Source organism: Pristiophorus japonicus, chromosome 13, assembly GCF_044704955.1.
Source record: "Pristiophorus japonicus isolate sPriJap1 chromosome 13, sPriJap1.hap1, whole genome shotgun sequence".
Classification (NCBI taxonomy): Eukaryota; Metazoa; Chordata; class Chondrichthyes; family Pristiophoridae; genus Pristiophorus; species Pristiophorus japonicus.
In genome coordinates, this window is record NC_091989.1 from 79,055,614 (window position 1) to 79,081,206 (window position 25,593).

The following is a 25,593-nucleotide window of genomic DNA, read 5'->3' on the forward strand; positions in this document are numbered from 1 at the left end:
CAGATGGTGATTAAGAGAGAAAGATAAAAGAGGCAGATCGAATAAAATCGCCAACACTAATGAACTTCTGAAGGAATCAGACTCCACACTTAGTTAAATTTCCCAGGCCAGAGGTTATTTGACAGTAATTATCATTTATCACGCTGTTAAAAATTCACTTACTTATGAATGCACCAGCCCTAACATTTTCTGGTGTCTTTAGTAGGGAACTAGTGGGCAAGAACCCCAATTTCACGCAATTTTGTTGATTTCAGTGCCGAGTCTATCGATGAGGACTGTTTCAGCACACCGTGAAGGAGCAGTGTATCTCAGACAGCAATCTCTGGACTTCCACGTTTAACTGCGCATGTATGGATGCCAGGTGGTGCTGTCTAATTTACTCCATTATAACGTTGAGCACTGTTAGCCTCACTGTTATATCTATGCAAAATTCAGGCCATTGTCTCTGCATGCTAGCTTGACTCAGTTGCTCGCACTCTCAGCTTTACGACAGAAGGTTGTGTGTTCAACTGCAATCAATGACTTGAGCACATAATGCAGACTCATTCTCCAGTGCAGTACTGAGGGAGAGCTGCATTTTTGGAGGTGGTATAGTTAGGTGAGATGTTAAACTGCAACTGCAACCTTTTGCCTGTTTGGTTCTGGTAGATGTTAGTTATCCCTTGGCACATTTGTAAAATAGGTAGTTCTCCCAGTATACTGGTGAGAATTTCCCCCTCAACCAACATCGCCAAAAGTGGATTAATTGGTGATGCATCTCAACGTAATTGGATTTTCAAGTAAATTTTTTTTCAAAAAGCCATCGATAAGGTACCGCATAGTAGACTTGTGACAAAGGCAGAACATTTGGAGCCAAGAACTACCTATTTTACAAATGTGCCAAGGGATAACTAACATCTACCAGAACCAAACAGGCAAAAGGGTTGCAGTTGCAGTTTAACATCTCACCTAACTATATCACCTCCAAAAATGCAGCTCTCCCTCAGTACTGCACTGGAGAATGAGTCTGCATTATGTGCTCAAGTCATTGATTGCAGTTGAACACACAACCTTCTGTCGTAAAGCTGAGAGTGCGAGCAACGGAGTCAAGCTAGCATGCAGAGACAATGGCCTGGATTTTGCATAGATATAACAGTGAGGCTAACAGTGCTCACCGTTATAATGGAGTAAATTAGACAGCAGAATGGATAGCAAGCTGACTACAAAACAGAAAACAGAGAATAGGGGTTAAAGGTAGTTACTCAGGGCTCAATTTTGGCAGGAGTTGCTCCGTTTTTTTTGGAGTAACTTGGTTTTTCTGGCGTAACTTAAAAGTCCCCATTTTGCACATTCAATTTGCACCAGTGTAAGTGAGTTAGTTACGATTTTTTTAGTTTAGTTTTTTTTCTCAAAAGGGCGCGTTACTGGCCACCTACGGCAGTTCTGCCCATTTAGGCAACTTTGGCCAGCTAATAGTTACTCCAAATCTACTTAGGCCAGCGTATGTGGCCACTTCAGAAAACCCTTGTGGCGAGTTAAGAAATCAGTGCAGGTAGGTACATCGCAGGCCATTCGGCCTGGGATAGGGGCGGGAAGGGAAGCGGCGAGGACCTGCACCTAAAGCACCAAGACTTACAAAGCACTAAACCTTGGAAACAAAAAGTAATAAGCATTCAATAACAAATAAAAAATTTAAATAAGTCCTACCTTCATCTTAAAGCTCGGCCTGGGAAGGCAGCGGGCCGGCCAGTGAGGGAGGCCACTCAGCCTGGGCTAGGGGCGGGCAGGAGAACTGATAGTGCTCCTGCCTGGCTGATTTCTATCAGTTCTCCTGCCCGCCAGCCCCTAGCCCTGGCTGAGTGGCCTCCCGGTGCGATTTCTAAGATGAAAGATTAAAGCTTCAAATCAAATAGATCTAAGCAGTCCGTGCAATTGCCACTCCATACCCCTACTTGCAGTATTTGGCCGGCATTGGGTCCCACACAGCGGCTGCAGCAAGACACAAAGAGGCTGGGGACGAGGAGCTACTGTGCATGCACGGACACTCCACTGCGCATGTGCAGATGTCCCAGCACTGTTTTCGGCGCAGGTGCTGGCTCCACCCCCGACTCGACTGGCCATGCTGCGCGACCACAGGGAGGAGGCCGGACAGCGACCAAAGTGGGAAGGAAATTTTTTGGCGCACCTCTGAACGGAGAAAAGCAGCGCATCCCCGGTAAGTGCGACGAAAAACGGGCTGGGCCAAAATTGAGCCCTCAGACTGGCAAATAGTGGAAAATGCTGCTCCACAAGGATTGCTGTTCACCATTTACATAAATGATTTTGACTTGGGAATCGGAAGTACAATTTCAAAATTTGCTGATGACATCAAATTGGGTGTGTAGTTAATATAGAGGAGAATTGAGAAAAACTACAGGAAGGCATTAATAAGCTTACAGAATGGGCGTGTAATTAGCAAATAAACTTTGATAAGTGTGAAGTAATTCATTTTGGTAGGAAGAATAATGAAGCCACGTACTCCTTGGAAATTAAGAGTCTAAATGGAGTAGAGGGAACAGAGGGATCTCGGGGTATAGATACACAAATCACTAAAAGTAGCCGCATAGTTTAATAAGGCCATAAAAGAAAAGCACCAAGGTTCATTTCTAGAAAAATATAATTGAAAAGTGGGGAAGTTATGTTACGCTTGTATAGAACCTTGGTTAGACCACACTTGAATTGCAAGTCTGGTCTGGTCTCTACATTATAAAAAGGATATAGGGACACTGAAGAAGGTACAAAAAAAATTATTAGCATGATACCAGAACTGAGAGGTTATACATATCAGGAAAGGTTGAACTGACTGTGCCTCTTTTCTCTCGAAAAAAGAAGACTGAGGAGTGATCTGATAGAGGTCTTCAAGATTACAAAAGGGTTTTGTAATGTCTGTAGCTCCATACTGTGGACTCCTGTAGCCAGTGCTGTTTATAATAAAGGGACCAGGTCACCTGACTGGTGACTTCTGGAAGATTCTGCCATCTTAAGGCTGTGTATGCTGTGAGCTCCCTGAAAATATCACAATGGCGGCGAAGATGGGATTAAACAGATAAAACAAAGCTGCAATTTTTGTTGGTGGAGGATTCAGCTAGCCAACAGAGATTTTGAGAGCTTCTCTATCCGAGGTAAATTACAAGCACACTTGTTTGAACTGCCAGATTCCAGATGGCTGTGCCTATGGGGGAATTTCAATGCGACCATGAAAGTTTCAGAGCATATGTGGAGCGGCTAGAAATGTTTCTCACCGCAAATAGTATCATCGAAGTCCCCGATGATGAAAACCACAACTGGGTGGTGTTGGAACGACAAAGGGCTATTTTCTTATGAAACCTTGAAAAATTTGCTTGTGCCTGACAAGCCAAAGGGCACAACTCTTAAGCAGAGTTAGAACATCACTACAGCCCTGTACCTTTGGAAATTGCTGAAAGTTATAATTTCGGAATATGAGATCAGTTAACGGAAGAAAACATCAGTGAGTACATTGTAGCATTAAAAAAGCTATCTATTAACTGTAATTTCTGAAACTTTCAGGACCGAGCATTGTGTGACCGTTTTGTTTGTGGGATGAAAAATGATGCGATCAGAAGAAAGTTATTGACAACGCCTAACTTGACTTTTGATTTAGCTTGTCAGTCAGCTATGTCAATGAACATGGCCGACCAATATTCTTGAGAATTTCATACTATTTTCAGTTGTCAGACAACCGAGGTGAATCGCCTGCAGGTTAAAAGTAAAAGGTGGTTGGGCCTCAAAGTCTCAGAAACTGGCAATGGTAACAGAGCATTGAAGTCCTGCTATCGGTGCCTGGGACAACACATTACTCAAAGTTGTCCATATGTGAATGCAGAGTGTTTCTTCTGCAGGAAAACTGAGCATCTTGCAAAGGCATGCAGACTGAAGGGTAAACCATCTTTCAAAGCTATGAGTAGAAATCCCCAGAAACTACATAGCATGGAAAAACAACAACAGGACGAGGAGATGTTAGAGCTAAACATCATCAGGAGCACGAGGTTAACTGACAGCGATTTGAGAAGTATCATAATCCACATAGAAGTTGCAGGAATCAAGATACCCATGGAAATCAACACTGGAGCATCCATGAGTGTAGTACCGGAGTCTCTATACCTCGACAAATTGTGTGATTTTCCATTGGAGAAATCCAAGATAGAGCTGCGAGGCTACTCATGAGAGAACATTCCTGTGGTAGGTCGTATCACCGTACCGGTGAAACACTAGGATCAATTTCAGAGCTTGCCTCTAATAGTAGTGGCAGGAGTCAAGCCTGCCTTATGAAGAAGAAATTGGTTGGGATCACTAAAGCTGGATTGGAGTGAGATTTTTTGTGTTGAAACGAGATTTGCATCAAAGGATGATGTCATCAAGAATTATCCGAAGGTGTTCTGCGAAACGGGCAGTCCGATCCAAGGCATCAAGGTGAGTGTCAGGGTACACAAGGACGCTAGATCGGTTTACTGCAAGCCACGTTCCACACCATATACACTCAAGGAGAAAGTTGAGCAAGAACTCAAACGACTAGAGACTGAGAACATTATTTCTAAGATAGATCGATGTAATTAGGCTACATCCATTGTTGTTGTACCTAAGTCCGATGGTAAGGTAAGATTGTGTGGTGATTATAAAGTAACCGTAAACCAGGTTCTAGAGGGTAATGTCCCCAATACATTGCCAAATGTAGAATATTTGTTCACAACCCTGACAGGTGGTCACATTTTCTCAAAGTTGGATCTTACGAATGCCTACTTGCAGCTTGAACTAGATGAGGAGTCCAAGTCATGCTTGACTATAAATACCCATCTAGGCCTATATCAATTTAATAGGCTACCATTTGGAGTGTCTTCCGCCCCTGCCATATTCCAAGGGGTGATGAATCAGATTTTGCAAGTTATTGAAGGGGTAGTATGTTATTTAGATGACATACTAATTTCAGCACCAAATAGGCAAATTCATAATAACATATTGAATGAAGTCCTCAAACGGCTAGAGAAGCACAGAGTATGAGTGTCTGCTCGCAAGTCTGAGTTATTTCAAAACTCAGTGGAGTACTTGGGGTACAGAATAGACAAAGATGGTTTACATCCAACCAAGGGAAAGCTGAATGCAGTCAGAAATGCACTCAGTCCCAAGAATGTCACCCAAACTTCGATCATTTTTTGGTCTTTTGAACTAATATGGGAAGTTCTTACCAAATTTGGCTACAGTATTACATCCACTGAATGAACAATTGAAAAAACAGGTCCATTGGAAATGGTCAGAAGAATGCGATAGAGCATTCAAGGAGTGTAAAAGCAAATTGGTAGAGAGCACCATGTTAGTTCACTATGACGTATCTAAGGAGATCAAGCTAGCATGTGATGCCTCTCCGTATGGAGTTGGGCAGTGACCTCTCATGTATTACGTAGTGGGGAGACGAGACCAATTTCTTTTGCTTCATGCACTCTCAGTGCCAGTGAGAGTAATTATGTTCAAATCGAAAGGGAAGCTTTCGCATTAATTTTTGGGGTCAAGAAATTCCACAAATAATTGTATGGTTGTAAATTTACCATCATTACTGCCCATAAGCCCCTAACAGCAATCCTCCATCCAAAGTCCCCAGTTCCAACATTAGCTGCAGCCCAAATGCAGAGATGGGCTTTGATTTTGTCAGCATATACATATGATATTGAATACAGACGATCAGCTGATCACAGTAATGCTGATACTATGTCTAGATTGCCTTCCCTATCACAAGTTACACCCGATGGGGAAGAAGTGTTCTATTTTTCATACATTGATGAACTACCAGTCACAGCTAAAGAGATTGATAGAGCAACCAAACGTGACCCAGTTATGACAAAGGTATGATTATATTGCAAATGGATGGCCAAACCAGGTAATAAACAAAGATACTCATCCGTTCTTCATTCGTAGGAATTAATTATTAGTCGATAAAGATTGTATCATGTGGGGTGCAAGAGTGGTTATACCAAATAAATTTAGGTCCAAATTATTAGGAGATCTCCATGACCAGCACCTGGGAATGCGCTTCACCAAGAGTTTTGCACGCAGTTACTTATGGTGGCCATGTCTTTATCAAGATATAGAGTGTATCGTCAGTCAGTGTACGACATGTCAATCGGTAAGCAAGCAATCACCATCTGTAACATTGCAGCCATGGAAATGGCCTCCCAGGGTGTGGCAAAGGCTACATGTCGATTTTGTTGAGCTAGAAGGACAATAATTGTTCATTTTGATTGATGGCCATTCGAAGTGGGTCGAGGTATTTCCAATGTGGAAAATAACAACAAGTAAAACATTAGATATTTTACGAAGATTATTTTCTTCATTTGGCCTCCCAGAAGAAATTGTGTCTGATAATGGACCACAATTTTGTTCAGAAGAATTTGCTGCACAGTTCATGAGCAAAAATGGTGTGAAACATACCAAGGTTCCACCGGAGCACCCTGCTTCAAATGGTGCAGCAGAGCGCACTGTACAAATTGTAAAATGTGCCCTCATCAAACAGATGTTAGATTCAAATCCAAAGAAATGACAGTTGTCATTGGACCACAAATTGGCAAATTTCCTAATTACGTATTGTAATACTCCTCACACAACTACTGGTAGAACACCAGCAGAGTTGTTTCTCAAACGACAACCACAAACCAGATACTTGTTGTTAAAACCAAACTTGGCACAGTCCATAGAAGAGACACAATTAAGACAGAAAGAGAATCATGAAAGAGGTAGAGTAAAAGAGAGAAGTGTGAAATTAAATCCGAAGATGAGAGTGAAGGACCATCACCATGAATGGTTAAAGTGGTTACTTGGAAGAGTGATGAAGATATGTGGTCCTCGCACATATTTGGTCAAGATGTTTGATCATGGACAGGTTAGGTTTGTTCACATTGATATTTTACCTACAGACGTGGAAGTAGTTGAAGGTGGGAATGATTCAATTATTTCTGACTCATCAGATAGTTTTGATACACCAGTAGCATATTCTACATCTAATGTACTGGAAACAAATCCAAGAGGAAGTCAGAATTTAAGTCAGAGTCCGAGTCAGGCAAACACACAGTCTCAAGTTAGAGAGAGTTCAATTGGAAATCAAGGGCATCCTTTGGAGGAAACCTTTCCTCAGGATCAGCCTCGAATGAGTATAAATTCGGCACCATATTTGGAAGGTACTGTTCGAGAGCGAAGGTATTCTCTTCGAAATAGAAAACAAGTGGTTGAGCTTGACTTATAAATATGGCAAAATAAGTCCATATATTTTATTATGTATAACCATGCAAGTTATGTATAATTGTTTTTTATAATTACTTCTTCATTAAGGAGGGAGAAGTGTTAAGTCTGTAGCTCCACACTGTGGACTCCTGTGGCACTGCAGCCAGTGCTGTTTATAATAAAGGGACCAGGTCACCTGACTGGTGACATCTGGAAGATTCTGCCATCTTAAGGCTGTGTGTGCTGTGAGCTCCCTGAAAATATCACAGGTTTGATAAGGTAGACCTAGAGAAGATATTTCCACTTGCAGGCAAGACAAGAAGTAGGGGCAATAAATATAAGATGATTACTAATAAAATGATTTGGAAATTCAGGAACTCTTCTTTACCCAGAGAGCGGATAGAATGTGGAATTCGCGACTACAGGGAGTAGTTGAAGAAATAGCATAGATGTCATCATCATCATCATCATCACAGGCGGTCCCTCGAATGAGGATGACTTGCTTCCACACGAGTTCACAAGTGTTTCAATGAAGGACATGATATTCAAGTCCTGAACTCCAATTGAGGGGGTGGAAGATGCCTTTTCGTAGATTTTTTTTAACGCGTGGTAACCGTTGCACATCAGCCACTACATGGGCTTGACAAAGCTAGGCCTTTATCCAATGGCAAGGGTTAGCCAGGATGACTGCTATGCTGCACGAACCTAGTGCACACACACATCGTAGTGTGGGCTGGCCTGTGCTGCCCCTGGGCCCTCGACTCTTCGAGGTCCCGTAACCTCATTTGCCGCTCCTCCGCCACGATCTCACCGCTCCTCCACCACAAATATTCGCTGCTCCTCCGCCACGATCTCTCGCCGCTCCTCCACCACAAACATTTGCCGCACCTCCGCCACGATCACTCACCACTCCTCCACCACAAAACATTTGCTGCACCTCCGCCACGATTCCTCACCGCACCTCCGCCACGATCCCTCACCGAATCTTGGCCACGATCACTCGCCGCTCACCTGCCTCGACCTTCCCGCTCCTCAGCTGTATCTGGGCCTTGCCGATGTTCCTGCCCACGCTCCAAATGGCAACCTGGGTTTTGATGTCGTCACCCAGTCGCCCACCTCGAAATTGTCGCACACTTGGAGCGGCTCGCCCTGGAAGTTGTAGTGGTAATGCTCTTTTATCCTCCCAACCTGCGGTGGTGTCCTCTAGCCGGTTGGGGTGGCCCAGGAGGTTGCGGGGTCCGCGCTCCAGCTCTTTTATCCTCCCGACCTGCGGCGGTGTCCTCTTGCAGGTTGGGGTGACCCATGATGTTCCAGGGCATAGATGTAGTCAAGGGGAAGAAACTAATTAATGGATATGTAATGTGATTAAAGGAAGAGGGTGGGAGGAGGCTTGTGTGGTGCATAAACACCGGCATGGACTGGTTGGGCCGGATAGCCTGATTCTGTGCTATAAATGCTTTGTAATGCTGTTTGTAGAACCTTGCTGTGTGCAAAGTTGCTGAGTTTACCCAAATAAGAGCAGTAACTGCACAATGTAATCACTTTACGTGAAGTGATTAGAGATGTTTTTGAGACTTGATAAGATGCTATATAAATGTAAGCTCTTAAAGGCCTTCTTAGAAACAAATTCTCTTGTATGTTGGATTTTACAGGTGGCTTAGAGGTAAGTAAATGGCCTACCATTGTTATTAATCATTTTATTGATGTCATGTTGATATGTTCATTCTTAATATAATACAATATTTATATCTGTAATCAAGCCTGCTTATTTTTATCTGATTGTCTACATTAGTAGCTACACTTCAATAATTTAACAGGCACCTTTATGTTGCAATTGTCAATGCAGACCCATAGTTCTGCTGCCGACATCCTGAAATTCTGTAACATCAAGAGAGTCACATTTTCATGGGTCTCACAAGCTGGCAACAGTCTTTTGTTCAACGGCCTCACTGAACGCAAACTGAAAAATTATATGATATTGTACGTGGGAAGAGTCACCAAGCATCAAATGCCTGTGATTGAGACCCATGCAAGAACCTGGAAACAACACACTGACTAGATTTGTTATTTCTAGCATTGAACATGTGAAGAAGATTTTTGGGAGAAGCTGTTGTACTAGACGTGGAAATACCACTGAGCATCATTTAGAAATTCATGGATTAGTCAAGGATGGCCAGCATGAATTTGTTAAAACAAATTGTGTTCAAGAAAATTAATGTTTTTTTTCAGGAAGTGATTGGCTAGATAAAAGAAATGCAGCAGATGTGGTGACTGGATTTTCAGAAGCTGTTTGACAAGTTGGTAACTAAGGGAAAATGTAATATTATGGACTGAAGGTTTGTTGACAAAGGAAATAATGAGCTAGAGTTAATGGGCGCTGTTTGAATTTGAGGAGATTTGGAAGTGGTGTACACCAGGAGTCATAGTGAATCCAATTTTGTTCTTAATGTGTATATATAGATGATTTGGATTTGCGATAGGGAATACAATAATGACATTTTCTGACAATATATACATAGAGGATAACAGTAAGGATAACTGTAAAAGACTTCAGAAGAACACGGAGAGGAGAATGGAATGGGTAGGCAGGTGGCAGATGCAATTTAGTGTAAAGAAGTATGAGGTAATCCCCTTCCATCTTCCATAAACTTAAGCTCATCGAAAACTCTGCTGCACGTGTCCTAACTCTCTCCAAGACCCGTTCAGCCATCACCCCTGTGCTCGCTGACCTTCATTGGCTCCTTGCAGGCTCGGTGTCAAATTTTTTGTCTTGGAATACTCCTGTGAAGCGCCTTGGGACGTTTCACTACGTTAAAGGTGCTATATAAATACAAATTGTTGTTGGTTGAGCAATGCCTCATCCTTGTTTAAAATTCTCATCCTTGTTTTCAAATCCCTCCATGGCCTCGCTCTTCCCTATTTCTGTAATCTACTCCAGCCCCACAACCGTCTGAGTTGTCTATGCGCCTCCAATTCTGGCCTCTTGCGCATCATCTAATTTAATTGCACCACCACTGGCGGCTATACCTTCAGCTGCCTTGGCCCTAAGCTCTGGAATCCCCTATCTCAACCTCTGCACATCCTTCTCTTCCATTAATATACTCTTTAGAACCTACCTCTTTCTGTCCTAATATCTCCTTATGTGGCTCCAAGTCAAATTTTGTTTAAAAAAGCGACTGTGAAGCACCTTGGGACATTTTACGATGTTAAGGATGCTATATACATGCAAGTTGTTGTTGTAAAACATTTTGGGAGTTAAAATAAGGAATGAGAGTATATTCTGAATAGAAAGATGCTTAATAATGTGGAGGAAGACCTAGTTGTTCAAATACATAAATTTCAATTGTATGAGTGCAGCTTGATAGTCATGAAAAGGCCAACACCATTTTGTTTTATAAATAAAGAACTAGTGATAAATTTGTACAAGACATTAGTTATGCAATACAGTTAGAGTACTGTGTGCTGTTTTTGGTGTCCCATTAAAGATGTAGAGAGTGCACAAATGATGCCAAGGATGGAAAGCTCCTTGACCAAGCTTTTCTTACGCTCCTAATATCTTGTTCTTTGAGTCAACATCCATTTTTTTGATTAAGCAGCTGTGAATTGTCTTGTGTCATTTTTCTACATGAAAGATGTTCTATAAATGCAAGTTGTTGTCACTACGATTGCACTATTTGGTTACTCTCGGTACAATGTATAGAGGATGCCAAATTGAGAAAGAAAGATTTCAGAGATTATACATCCTTCACAGACCAAGCTCTGTCCTGACCATCATTTCACTGGTTGCAGGGATTCATTATTTTGGGTTTTCGGATTTTAACGTAGCTATATGTTAAAACAAATTTGTGTTCCATGGGCGTCCAGAGATTATGGGCTGGATTTTCCGGTGATGTGTGTTTCTGTTTTCGCCCCAGAGAGGTGGCAATGGCGGTGGTGAGCTCTTCTGGGTGGGTGGTCAGCTTCCAGTGCCCCGCGGGGGTTTTCGGGGCCGGTTTTGCGGGGGCGCGAGCTGTACTGCCCGGAAGAGTTGAACAGGTGTGCAATGCCCCGGTTGAGACACCGGTTCATTTTTTGACTCCCGTACGCCCCGTAGCAAGCCCTGCTGAGACAGGCTGTGAAAATGGGCGGTGCAACCTATACCGACTGCAGTGAGGTAAGTAATGTCCACTTCAGGTAATGTTTGATTTTTTTCTGCGATTTATATTGTGGTGGTGTGGCCTATGGATTGGGAATGTTTTTGGTGCTTTTTTTCTCCCCAGGCCTTTCTTAGAGCGCCCCCGGGCCGGCTGTTTAGCTTGGGATTTTCTCATGCTCGGCCGGCCTAGCGCCCTGAGAGAGGTGTACAATATATCCCTTAGCGCTCCGCCCCACACTCAGGGCCCAGCTGACTGAGGCGCAAACTTTACGCCCCCCCCCCCCCAAGCATTACTGCCCTGAAATCAGCAAAACTGAAAATCCAGCCGATTGTATGATACAGAAATAGATAATCGCATGTGTCACAGCCCAAAGTCTTTCTCTGAAATTAAATGAGCATACCAAGTTTACTCCTATGCTGCATAGAGGATGCATTTTTTTCAAAGAATGAACACTCTAAAAGTTAGAAAATCCATCTTTTCAAATTTAAAAGTTAGTGGCTGTGAAATTGGAGCCTTTAGCACCGGCTGTTAAAAAGAAAGAAAGATACATTTATATAGCGCCTTTCACGACCACCGGATGTCTCAAAGCTCTTTACAGCCAATGAAGTACTTTTGGAGTGTAATCACTGCTGTAATGTAGGAAATGTTGCTGCCGATTTGCGCACAAAACAGCAATATGATAATGACCAGATAATCTGTTTTGTTATGTTGATTGAGGGATAAATATTGACCAGGACACTGGATTAAGGTTGGTTTGGAAGAAAAAAATTGTGGCCACCTCTCTTCCACCCACTTCCAGCAGGTTCCGCAGTGGCTGCCATTTTGGACAGTTCGGCAGTTATTTGGATGAGGCAGATCGTGACGTCAATGAGTGTGCAAAGCTGAATTGACGCACGGTCTGCCATTTTTGACATCGCTGCTCCATTTAATGCATTCTCTTAATCACAACCAGCTGACCATGCTTTCAGCAGCAGGAAGAACCACCCCCCGCCCCCCCAGCAGTGCTATTTGAAGGAATATTAACAACTGACAGCTGATTTGTTTTTTCAGTTCTGTTGGCTCTGTGTAAGTTTGAGCAACTGTTTCGAGCTTTCTAAAGTTATTTAAAGTTGCCGAGGTAACAGGGAGTGTTGCTGCAAGTGAAGAACGTCTTGCTTACCATTTAAAGGCTTCTGCTCACACCACTTGTGCCCACTCATGGGGGCTCTACTTGCAGTCCCCCTCGAGCTCAAGTAAGACAGGTAGATGGAGTGGAGACAGCAAAGAAGACGACAAGGTGCTTGCAGAGGGAAGAGGAGGAGGTGCAGGAGGGCTCTCAGCAGAATGCCTTACCCACCTAGGATCTTCAAGCAGCACTTTTACCTGTAGCTAAGCCAGGAGCAATGTATTAGGAGACTTCACTTCACCAAGGAGGTGGTCACAGAACTCTTCCACCTCCTGCAACCAGACCTGTAGCATCAGACCAGGGCAATGACATCAAGGTCACCATGGCCCTCAATTTCTTTGCCACTGGATCTTTCCAATCTGTAGCAGGCGACATAGTTAAAATCTTCCAGTTCGCCATCCGGGAGGTCATAGAGGCTCTGTACTCCAGGAGAAGGACTTTATTGTCTTCTCTCTGAATAGAGAGAAGCAGGAGGAGCGTGGCTTTGCCAGGATATTGGCCTACCCCATTCTGTCGGGCACTATTGACTGCACAAACATTGCTTTGCGGGCACCGTATACCAACCCTGAGATGTTCTCTAACCACAAAGGCTGCCACTCACTTAATGTACAGTTGTGTGACCATGCCCAATGCATCATGATGGTGAATGTATCGGGCATGCGGTCTCTGTGCCCCGTCCATTGGAAGAGATCCTGGCAGCAGTCATGATGCCTTCACTTGCACCAGTCTGTGTGCCAGCAATCTTCCAGCCACCACGTCAAACCCGAGGGTGGCTGCTTGGAGACCAGGGTTATCCGCTCTACACCTGGCTCATGACTCCTCTCTGCAATCCCACCACTCGTGGCCAGCACTCATATCATGAGAGCCGTACCGCCATGAGGAATGTCATCGAGCAGACCATCGGGGTGCTCAAACAACGATTCCGCTGCCATGACCGCTCAGGAGTAGCCCTCCAGTAAGCGCCGGTGTCACATTTCATGGTGGTCTGCTGCATCCTCCACAACTTGGCCATCATGAAGGCGCAACCCTTGTCACCACGGTTCAGGGCCATCTCAGGAGGAGGAAGAGTAAGAGGAGGAGGAGGAGGAAGGAAGGAAACAGGCAGTTGATCCCCATTCCGGACAGGCTGTCCATCAGTGCCTCATCAGACTCTGGTTCCAGTTGCTCACCGCCTGCCCATCTTACCATCCCTTTGTCATGGAACATCACAGCTCCTCCTGGGCACAAAGCTGAAATGAGAGCCACCAGAAAACAAACAATCCAAACATAATCGATACATTTATCAAATGCAAATCAAAAAAACAAAGTTAACTTCACCCTTAGTATCTGTCTTTTGTGTACTTTTTCCATTGTCGAGCTCCTATGCACTGCTACCCCAGTGGCTGCAGCATGGCTGGTGGAAGGTCGACTCTGGATCAGTTTCTATGGACCGAAGGGTAGCTAGTGTAACACCACTTTTTTTTTAAAAGGAGGGAGAGAGAAAATGGGGAATTATAGACCGGTTAGCCTGACATCGGTAGTGGGGAAAATGTTGGAATCAATTATTAAAGATGAAATAGCAGCGCATTTGGAAAGCAGTGACAGGATCGGTCCAAGTCAGCATGGATTTATGAAAGGGAAATCATGCTTGACAAATCTTCTGGAATTTTTTGAGGATGTAACTAGTAGAGTGGACAAGGGAGAACCAGTGGATGTGATGTATTTGGACTTTCAAAAGGCTTTTGACAAGGTGCCACACAAGAGATTGGTGTGCAAGATTAAAGCACATGGTATTGGGGGTAATGTATTGACGTGGATAGAGAACTGGTTGGCAGACAGGAAGCAGAGAGTCGGGATAAACGGGTCCTTTTCAGAATGGCAGGCAGTGACTAGTGGGGTGTCGCAGGGACCCCAACTATTTACAATATACATCAATGATTTAGATGAAGGAATTGAGTGTAATATCTCCAAGTTTGCAGATGACACTAAGCTGGGTGGCGGTGTGAGCTGGGAGGAGGATGCTAAGAGGCTGCAGGGTGACTTGGACAGATTGGGTGAGTGGGCAAATGCATGGCAGATACAGTATAATGTGGATAAATGTGAGGTTATCCACTTTGATTGCAAAAACATGAAGGCAGAATATTATCTGAATGGCGACAGATTAGGAAAAGGAGAGGTGCAACGAGACGTGGGTGTCATGGTACATCAGTCATTGAAAGTTGGCATCCAGGTACAGCAGGCGGTGAAGAAGGCAAATGGCATGTTGGCCTTCATAGCTAGGGGATTTGAGTGTAGGAGCAGGGAGGTCTTATTGCAGTTGTACAGGGCCTTGGTGAGGCCTCACCTGGAATGTTGTGTTCAGTTTTGGTCTCCTAATCTGAGAAAGGACGTTCTTGCTATTGAGGGAGTGCAGCGAAGGTTCACCAGACTGATTCTCAGGATGGCAGGACTGACATATGAGGAGAGACTGGATTCACTGGAGTTTAGAAGAATGAGAGGGGATCTCATAGAAACATTTAAAATTCTGACAGAACTGGACAGGTTAGATGCAGGAAGAGTGTTCCCAATGATTGGGAAGTCCAGAATCAGGGGTCACAGTCTAAGGATAAGGGGTAAGCCATTTAGGACCGAGATGAGGAGAAACTTCTTTACTCAGAGAGTTCCTAACCTGTGGAATTCTCTACTGCAGAGAGTTGTTGATGCCAGTTTGTCAGATCTCTTCAAGAGAGAGTTAGATATGGCCCTTACGGCTAAAGGGATCAAGCGGTATGGAGAGAAAACAGGAAAGGGATACTCAGCCTTGATCTTATTGAATGGTTGTGCAGGCTCGAAGGGCCGAATGGCCTACTCCCCTAGGACATTGGTTACGGACCTGCCCAGGTGCAGACCATCCCACCTCCCCCAGAACCGGTTCCAATGTCCCAGGAATTTGAATCCCTCCCTGCTGCACCACTCCTCAAGCCACGTATTCACCTTAGCTATCCTGCCATTCCTACTCTGGCTAGCACGTGGCACTGGTAGCAATCCTGAGATTACTACCTTTGAGGTCCTACTCTTTAATTTAACTCCGAGCTCCATAAACTCAGCTTGTAGGAACTCATCCCGTTTTTTACCTATATGTACCACGACAGCTGGCTGTTCACCCTCTCCCTCCAGAATGCGCTGCAGCCGTTCGGAGACATCCTTGACCCTTGCACCAGGGAGGCAACATACCATCCTGGAGTCTCGATTGCTGCCGCAGAAACGCCTATCTATTCCCCTTACAATCAAATCCCCTATCACTATAGCTCTCCCACTCTTTTTCCTGCCCTCCTGTGCAGCAGAGCCACCCATGGTGCCATGAACTTGGCTGCTGCTGCCTTCTCCTGATGAGTCATCTCCCCCAACAGTACCCAAAACAGTGTATCTGTTTTGGAGGGAGGTGACCGCAGGGGACCCCTGCAGTACCTTCTTTCCAGTGCTCTTCCTGATGGTCACCCATTCCTTATATGCCTGTGTAACCTTTGCCTGCGGTGTGACCAACTCACTAAACGTGCTATTCACGGCATCCTCAGCATTGCGGATGCTCCAGAATGGATCCATGCGCAGCTCCAGAGCCGCAATGCGGTCTGTCAGGAGCTGCAGCAGGATGCACTTCCTGCACATTTTGTCGTCGGGGACACTGGAAGCGTCCCTGTCTTCCCACATAGCACAGAAGGAGCATGACATGGGTCTGGGCTCTCCTGCCATGACTTAACCCTTAAATTACTTAATTTGGCAACAATGACAAGAACTGCTAAGAACAAGAAAAAATATAATTCTCGACTCTCCAGCCAGGGGAAACAACCTCTCAGCATCTAACCTATCGATCCCCCTCAGAATCCATATTTCAATGAATTACCTCAAATTCTTAACTCCAGAGAGCATAGGCCCAATCTACTCAATCTCTCCTAATAGGACAACCCTCTCATCCCAGGATCAATCCAGTGAACCTTCGTTGCACCGCTTCTAAGGCAAGTATTTTCCTCCTTTGATAAGGAGACCAAAACTGTGCCAACATGCCATTTGCCTTAATGATTGCTGTACCTGCATGCTAATCGTTAACTATGGAAGAACTCCACAAGACTGAGCACTGAGCTGAAACTGATGTGACCTTAGTCTCTTTAATACAACTCCAGAGTGCCTAAGCAGTATGTCAGATAACTTTTTATACTCCCTTGCATGAGGTGTGCAGGTCACCCTTGGGCCTCCAACAGTTGTGCCCTCTGGTGGAAAGTCTTACACAGTTACAATGTTTACATATATAACACTAACCTTCCATGTTTCCTGTACGAGGACAGCTAAATCTCTCTGAATACCAAAATTTAATAGTTTCTCACGATGTAAAAAATGTTCTGTTTTTCTGTTATTCCTACCAAAGTGAATAACCTCACCTTTCCCCACATTATACTCCATCTGCTGCCTTATTGTCCACTCGCTCAACCTGTCTGTATTCCTTTGCAGGCACTTTGTGCCCTCCTCACAACTTCCTTTCCCACCTAGCTTTGTATTGTCAGCAAACTTGGGTACATTGCACGTGATCCCTTCAACTAAGTCATTAATATCATCATCATCACAGGCAGTTCCTCGGAATGGAGGAAGACTTGCTTCCACTCTTAACATGAGTTCTTAGGTGGCTGTACAGTCCAATACGAGAACCACAATCTCTGTCACAGGTGGGACAGATAGTTGTTGAGGGAAGGAGTGGGTGGGACTGATTTGCCGCAAGCTCTTTCTGCTGCCTGCGCTTGATTTCTGCATGCTCTCGGCAACGAAACTCGAGGTGCTCAGCGCCCTCCCGGATGCACTTCCTCCACTTAGGCTAGTCTTCGGCCAGGGACTCCCAGGTGTCAGTAGGGATGTTGCAATTTATCAGGAAGGCTTTGAAGGTGTCCTTGTAACGATTCCGTTGCCCACCTTTGGCTCGTTTGCCGTGAAGGAGTTCAGAGTAGAATGCTTGGTTTGGGAGTCTCCTGTCTGGCATGTGGACTATGTGGCCTGCTGAGCGGAGCTGATTGTGTGGCCAGTGCTTCAATGCTGGGGATGTTGGCCTGGACGAGGGTGCGAATGTTGGTGCGTCTGTCCTCCCAGGGGATTTGTAGGATCTTGCGGAGACATTGTTGGTGGTATTTCTCCAGTGACTTGAGGTGTCTACTGGACATGGTCCATGTCTCTGAGCCATACAGGAGGGCGGGTATTACTACAGCCCTGTAGACCATGAGCTTGGTGGCAGTTTTGAGGGCCTTTCTTTCTTTTCCTCAGGCGGCCGAAGGCTGCACTGGGGCACTGGAGGCAGTGTTGGATCTCGTCGTCAATGCCTGCTCTTGTTGATAGGAGGCTCCCGAGATATGGGAAGTGGTCCACGTTGTCTAGGGCTGCGCCGTGGATCTTGCTAACTGGGGGGCAGTGCTGTGCGGTAAGGACAGGCTGGTGGAGGACCTTTGTCTTACTGATGTTTAGCGTAAGGCCGATGCTTTCGTACGCCTCAGTAAATACGTTGACAATGTCCTGGAGTTCAACCTCTGTATGTGCGCTGACGCATGTGTTGTCCACGTACTGTAGCTTGATGACAGTGGTTGGGGTGGTCTTGGACCTGGCCTGGAGACGGTGAAGTTTGAACAGGTTCCCACTAGTTCTGTAGTTTAGTTCCATTTCAGCAGGGAGCTTGCCGACTGTGAGGTGGAGCATAGCTGCGACGAAAATTGAGAAGAGGGTTGGGGTGATGACGTAGCCTTGCTTGACCCGGTCTGGATGTGGATTGGGTCTGTGATGGATCCATTTGTAAAAATCACTGCTTGCATGTCGTCGTGGAGCAGGCGGAGGATGGTAACGTACTTTTGGGGGCACCCGAAACGGAGGAGGACTCTCCATAGACCCTCGCGGTTGACAGTGTCAAAGGCCTTTTGAAGGTCGAAGAAGGCCATGTATAAGGGCTGGCACTGTTTCCTGCATTTTTCATGCAACTGTTGCGCTGCAAAAATCATGTCCGTTGTGCCCCGTAGGGAACGAAATCCGCACTGCGACTCTAGGAGGAGCTGCTCGGCCACAGGGAGAAGACAGTTGAGGAGGACTCTGGTGACGACTTTCCCAATGGCTGATAGCAGGGAGATTCCTCTGTAGTTGCCGCAGTCAGACTTGTCCCCTTTTTTAAAGATGGTCACGATTACTGCATCTCTGAGATCCCCCGGCATGCTCTCCTCCCTCCAGATGAGAGAGATGAGGTCATGTATCCCGCGTCCCCGGGGACGACAAACTGATCTTCCTCGGTGACTTCAACTTCAGGGTCGACAAGGACATAGATTTCTGGGGAGAAACATAGAAACATAGAAAATAGGTGCAGGAGTAGGCCATTAGGCCCTTCGAGCCTGCACCGCCATTCAATGAGTTCATGGCTGAACATGCAACTTCAGTACCCCATTCCTGCTTTCTCACCATACCCCTTGATTCCCCTAGTAGTAAGGACTTTATCTAACTCCTTTTTGAATATATTTAGTGAATTGGCCTCAACAACTTTCTGTGGTAGAGAATTCCACAGGAGAACCACTCTCTGGGTGAAGAAATTCCTCCTCATTTCGGTCCTAAATGGCTTACCCCTTATCCTTAGACTGTGTCCCCTGGTTCTGGACTTCCCCAACATTGGGAACATTCTTCCTGCATCTAACCTGTCTAACCCCGTCAGAATTTTAAACGTTTCTATGAGGTCCCCTCTCATTCTTCTGAACTCCAGTGAATACAAGCCCAGTTGATCCAGTCTTTCTTGATAGGTCAGTCCCGCCATCCCGGGAATCAGTCTGGTGAACCTTCGCTGCACTCCCTCAATAGCAAGAATGTCCTTCCTCAGGTTAGGAGACCAAAACTGTACACAATACTCCAGGTGTGGCCTCACCAAGGCCTGGACAACTGTAGCAACACCTCCCTGCCCCTGTACTCAAATCCCCTCGCTATGAAGGCCAACATGCCATTTGCTTTCTTAACCGTCTGCTGTACCTGCATGCCAACCTTCAATGACTGATGTACCATGACACCCAGGTCTCTTTGCACCTCCCCTTTTCCTAATCTGTCACCATTCAGATAATAGTCTGTCTCTCTGTTTTTACCACCAAAGTGGATAACCTCACATTTATCCACATTATACTTCATCTGCCATGCATTTGCCCACTCACCTAACCTATCCAAGTCGCTCTGCAGCCTCATAGCATCCTCCTCGCAGCTCACAATGCCACCCAACTTAGTGTCATCCGCAAATTTGGAGATACTACATTTAATCCCCTCGTCTAAATCATTAATGTACAATGTAAACAGCTGGGGCCCCAGCACAGAATCTTGCGGTACCCCACTAGTCACTGCCTACCATTCTGAAAAGTCCCCATTTACTCCTACTTTTTGCTTCCTGTCTGACAACCAGTTCTCAATCCATGTCAGCACACTACCCCCAATCCCATGTGCTTTAACTTTGCACATTAATCTCTTGTGTGGGACCTTGTCGAGGCGTGATTGGCAGAGAGGTGGTAGGGAAAGCCAACTCCAGCAGTACCTTACTCCTGACAAAATGTCTAGAACATGAACTTGTCATCACCAACACCTTGTTCCGCCAGAGGGACAAATACAAGGCATCGTGGCAACACCCTCGCTCCAAACACTGGCACCTGATCGACTGTCATCATCCGAGCCAGGGATCGCAAAGATGTGCGCATCACCCGCGCCATGACAGGAGCTGACGACTGCTGGACGGACCACCGCCTAATCTGATGTGTCATTGACATCAACATAGCATCAAAGTGGAGGGGGCAGCAGAAGCATTGCCGCAAAAAAGTCAATGCCGGGCATTTAAAGTCCCAGCTAAGAGAGCCCTATACAGTCAGTGCCTCACAGCTAACCTGGCGTGCCTTGATGACCCCGAATGCCCACAGCGCTTGGTCTGCCCTCCAGGCCTCCATAACCAGTGCCTGCAAAGAGACGCTCGGTCACTCAACCAGGAAACCCCAGTATTGGTTTGATGAGAATGATCAGGAGATCCAAGAGCTAATAGATCGCAAGCGCAGGGCAATTAAACAACAACCCAACTCAGGAACAGCAAAGCAGCATTACAGACGGCTCATGGCTGAGGTCCAATAAAAAACCCGGACCTAAAGAACAGATGGTGGATGGAGAAAGTACAGGAGATACAGCAGCTGGCCGACAACCAATATGTGCGTGGATTCTTCATTGCAGTCAACAAGGACACCGAGGCAGTTAGGGCCCGCTGGAAGGAGCACTTCGAAGATCTCCTCAATCGAGACTCTGCCTTTGACTCGAATGTTCTCAACTCCATCCTGCAGCATGCTACCCGCCACCACCTCAGCAAAACCCCAACACTACACGAGGTAGAAAAAACCATAAGACAGCTTAAGAACAACAAGGCTACAGGAGCGGATGGAATCCCTGCTGAGGCACTGAAGTATGGCAGAGAGGCACTACTGGCGCGAATACATGACCTCCTCTCTCTCACCTGGAGGGAGGAGAGCATGCTGGGAGATCTCAGAGATGCAGTCATTAATAGATTGTAAATGGATGAGGCCCAAGCACTGATCTTTGCGGTATCCAACTAGTTATAGCCTACCAACTGGAAAATGACCCGTTTATTCCTACACTCTGTTTTCCGTCCGCTAACCAATCCTCTATCCATGCTAATATATTACCCCCAACCTATTTAAAAAAGAAAGCAGACAAAAAGCAGGAAACTATAGATCAGTTAGCCTAACATCTGTGGTTGGGAAAATGTTGGAGTCCATTATTAAAGAGGCAGTAGCAGGACATTTGGAAAAGCAAATTTCGGTCAGGCAGAGTCAGCATGGATTTATGAAGGGGAAATCATGTTTGACAAATTTGCTGGAGTTCTTTGAGGATGTAACGAACATGGTGGATAAAAGGGAACCAGTGGATGTGTATTTGGACATCCAGAAGGCATTTGACTAGGTGCCACATAAAAGGTTACTGCACAAGATAAAAGGTCACTGGGTTGGAGGTAATATATTAGCATGGATAGAGGATTGGCTAACAAACAGAAAACAGAGAGTCGGGATAAATGGTTCATTCTCTGGTTGGCAACCAGTAACTAGGGGTCAGTGGTGGGACCCCAACTATTTACAATCTATATGAACGACTTGGAAAAAGGGACTGAGTGTAACGTAGCCAAGTTTGCTGACGATACGAAGGTGGGAGGAAAAGCAATGTGTGAGGAGGACACACAAAATCTGCAAAAGGACATAGACAGGCTAAGTGAGTGGGCAAAAATTTGGCAGATGGTGTATAATGTTGGAAAGTGTGAGGTCATGCACTTTGGCAGTAAAAAATTCAAAGAGCAAATTATTATTTCAACGGAGAAAAATTTCAAAGTGCTGCAGTACAGCGGGACCTGGGGGTACTTGTGCATGAAACACAAAAGGATAGTATGCAGGTACAGCAAGTGATCAGGAAGGCCAATGGTATCTTGGCCTTTATTGCGAAGGGGATGGAGTATAAAAGCAGGGAAGTCTTGCTAAAGCGATACAAGGTATTGGTGAGGCCACACCTGGAATACTGCGTGCAGTTTTTGTTATGTATGCATGTTAATGTATGTACTGTAACAGTAGACCACTGAATGTACCTTCGCCCTGTATACACGCTACCTGTACCACCAGAGGATGCTGCTGCTGCTGGGAGTCCCAAGAGTCACCTGTACATTACAGGTAACCAAGTATAAAAGGGAGCTCGCCTCTTGGTGTCCTCACTCTAGGAATAAAGGACTACGGTTACTACAGTTCAAGTACTATACCCTTACCTTGTGGAGTCATTATTAGAATGCTTACATATACAATAGTTTTGGCTTCCATATTTACGAAAGAATATACTTGCTTTGGAGGCAGTTCAGAGAAGGTTCACTAGGTAGATTCCGGGGATGAGGGGGTTGACTTATGAGGAAAGGTTGAGTAGGTTGGGCCTCTACTCATTGGAATTCAGAAGAATGAGAGGTGATCTTATCAAAATGTATAAGATTATGAGGGGGCTGGACAAGGTGGATGCAGAGAGGATGTTTCCACTGATGGGGGAGACTAGAACTAGAGGATATGTTCTTAGAATAAGGGGTCGCCCATTTAAAACAGAAATTTCTCTGAGGGTTGTAAATCTGTGGAATTCACTGCCTCAGAGAGCTGTGGAAGCTGGGACATTGAATAAATTTAAGACAGAAATAGACAGTTTCTTAAACGATAAGGGGTTATGGGGAGCGGGCAAGGAAGTGGAGCTGAGTCCATGATCAGATCAGCCATGATCTTATTGAATGGCAGAGCAGGCTCAAGGGGCCGTATGGCCTACTCTTGTTCCTATTTCTTATGTTGTTATGTTCTGATGAACTATTATCTTTCCTAGCAACCTTTTATGTTGCATCTTAGCCTTTTGGAAAACCAAATTTCGTACATCCTCTGGTTCCCCTTTTTCTACCCTACTAGGAAAAAGGGGAACCAGAGGATGTACGAAATTTGGTTACATCCTCAAAAAACTCTAATAAATTTGTTAAGACAATTTCCCTTTCATAAACCATATTGACACTGCCTAATCATATTATGATTTTCTAAATGCTCTTTTAATGGGTTCCAGCATTCTCCCGATGGCTGATGTAAGGCTAACTGGCCTGTAGTTCCGTATTTTCTCTCTCCCTCCTTTCTTTAATAGCAGGGTTACATTTGCTACCTTCCAATCTGCTGGGTCCCTTCCTGAACCTACGGAATTTTGAAAGATCAATACCAATGCATCCACTATCTCTGCAGCCATCTCTTTTAGAACCCTAGGATGTTGACCACCAGGTCCCATTAGTTTCTCAAGTACTTTTTCTCTACTGATATTGTTGTGTGTGTGTGTAAAGCATGCACTCCCATGTTCCGCCACCAGGGAGAGGTCCCCCTGTAGTCCCAAGGGATCCCAGCATCCCTTGGGAGCACTGTTTTTGAGCCGGCCCCTAAGGCCTATTCCTCACTCTGGAGTGTCATAATAAAGACTGAGGTCACTGTTACTTTAACCTCCCTGTGTGCAGTCTCATCTGTGTTCGGAACATAATAACTGCCGACGAGTATACAAATCCAACGCAAAGATGCAGCAAACTGGGCATCCTGGAGAAGTTCTCAGAGGGTGAGGACTGGGAAGCCTATGTCGAACGGCTAGACCAGTACTTTGTAGCCAACGAGCTGGACGGAGAAGGAAGTACTACAAAAAGGAGAGCGGTCCTCCTCACGTTCTGCGGGGCACCGACCTACAACCTCATGAAGAATCTTCTGGTTCTGGTGAAACCCACAGATAAGTCATATGAGGAGCTGTGTACACTTGGTCGGGAGCATCTTAACCCAAGGGATGGCGAGGTATCGGTTCTACATGTGCCAGCGATCTGAAGGTCAGGAAGTGGCGAGCTACGTCGCAGAGCTAAGGCGACTTGCAGGACAATGTGAGTTTGATGGCTACCTGGAGCAGATGCTCAGAGACTTTTTTGTACTGAGCATTGGCCACGAGACCATCGTTCAAAAACTTTTGATTATAGAGACACCGACCTTCAGTAAGGCTATTGCGATAGCACAGGCGTTTATGTCCACCAGTGATAACACCAAACAAATCTCTCAGCACACAAGTGCTAGCAATGTTCATAAATTAACTGGAACTGTGTTTGTGAGCAGAAATGTACAGGGCAGAAACCACGTGTTTGCAACTGCCAGCAGGCCTCAGGTGACCCAGATGACTCAGAGTCTGCAACAAAGGATGAATACAAGGTAATTCACACCTTGTTGGCGTTGTGGAGGCTTCCATTCAGCCTATTTATGCCGCTTCAAAGGGTATGTTTGCAAGAGCTGTGGGGCACCTCCAACAAGCTTGCAGACGAACTGCAAGCTCTGCAAAACCTACTAACCACCACGTGGCAGAGGAAGATCGGTCCATGGTGGATCAAAGCAATTTCGAGCCTCAGAGCGGAGCCAGATGCTGAAGTACACAGGGTTCACACATTTTCGACGGAATGTCCACCTATAATGCTAAACATAAAATTGAATGGCTTACCCGTAGCCATGGAACTGGACACTGGCGCTAGCCAATCCATCATGAGTAAAAAGATGTTTGAGAGACTGTGGTGCAACAAGGCACTCAGACCAACCCTGAGCCCCATCCACACGAAACTGAGAACGTACACCAAAGAGCTTATCACTGTCCTGGGCAGCGCCATGGTCAAGGTCACCTACGAGGGCACGGTGCACGAACTGCCACTCTGGATTGTCCCGGGCGATGGCCCCACACTGCTTGGAAGGAGCTGGCTGGGCAAAATCCGCTGGAACTGGGATGACATCCGGGCGTTATCACATGTCGATGAGGCCTCGTACCCAGGTTCTTAACAAATTTCCTTCTCTTTTTGAGCCAGGCATTGGAAACTTTACCGGGGCGAAGGTGCGGATCTACTTGGTCCCAGAGGCATGACCCATCTACCACAAACCGCGAGCGGTACCTCACATGATGAGGGAGAGAGTGGAAATCGAGTTGGACCGGCTGCAACGCGAGGGCATCATCTCCCCAGTGGAATTCAGCGAGTGGGCCAGCCCGATTGTTCCAGTACTCAAAAGTGAAGGCACGGTCAGGATTTGCGGCGATTATAAAGTAACTATTAATTGTTTCTCGTCTGCCTTAGGTACCAATACCCGCAACCTAAGGCAGATGACCTATTTGCAATGCTGGCAGGAGGCAAGACGTTCACCAAGCTCGACCTGACTTCGGCCTACATGACGCAGGAGCTGGAGGAGTCTTCGAAGGGCCTCACCTGCATCAACACGCACAAGGGACTGTTTATCTACAACAGATGCCCGTTTCGAATTCGGTCGGCTGCAGCGATCTTCCAGAGAAACATGGAGAGCCTACTCAAGTTGGTACCACGCACTGTGGTTTTTCAGGACGACATATTGGTCATAGGTCGGGACACCGTCAAGCACCTACAAAACCTGGAGGAGGTCCTCCAGCGACTGGATCGCGTAGGGCTGCGGTTGAAGAGGTCGAAATGCGTCTTCATGGCAA

The 25,593-nt window shown here is 45.7% G+C and overlaps 1 protein-coding gene across 8 annotated transcripts in view; it reads left to right on the plus strand.

Moving 5' to 3' along the window:
* Positions 1 to 25,593, plus strand: part of cfap54 (cilia and flagella associated protein 54) — a 724,932-nt gene that overhangs the window by 100,342 nt on the left and 598,997 nt on the right. The gene's annotated exons all lie outside the window — the stretch shown is intronic.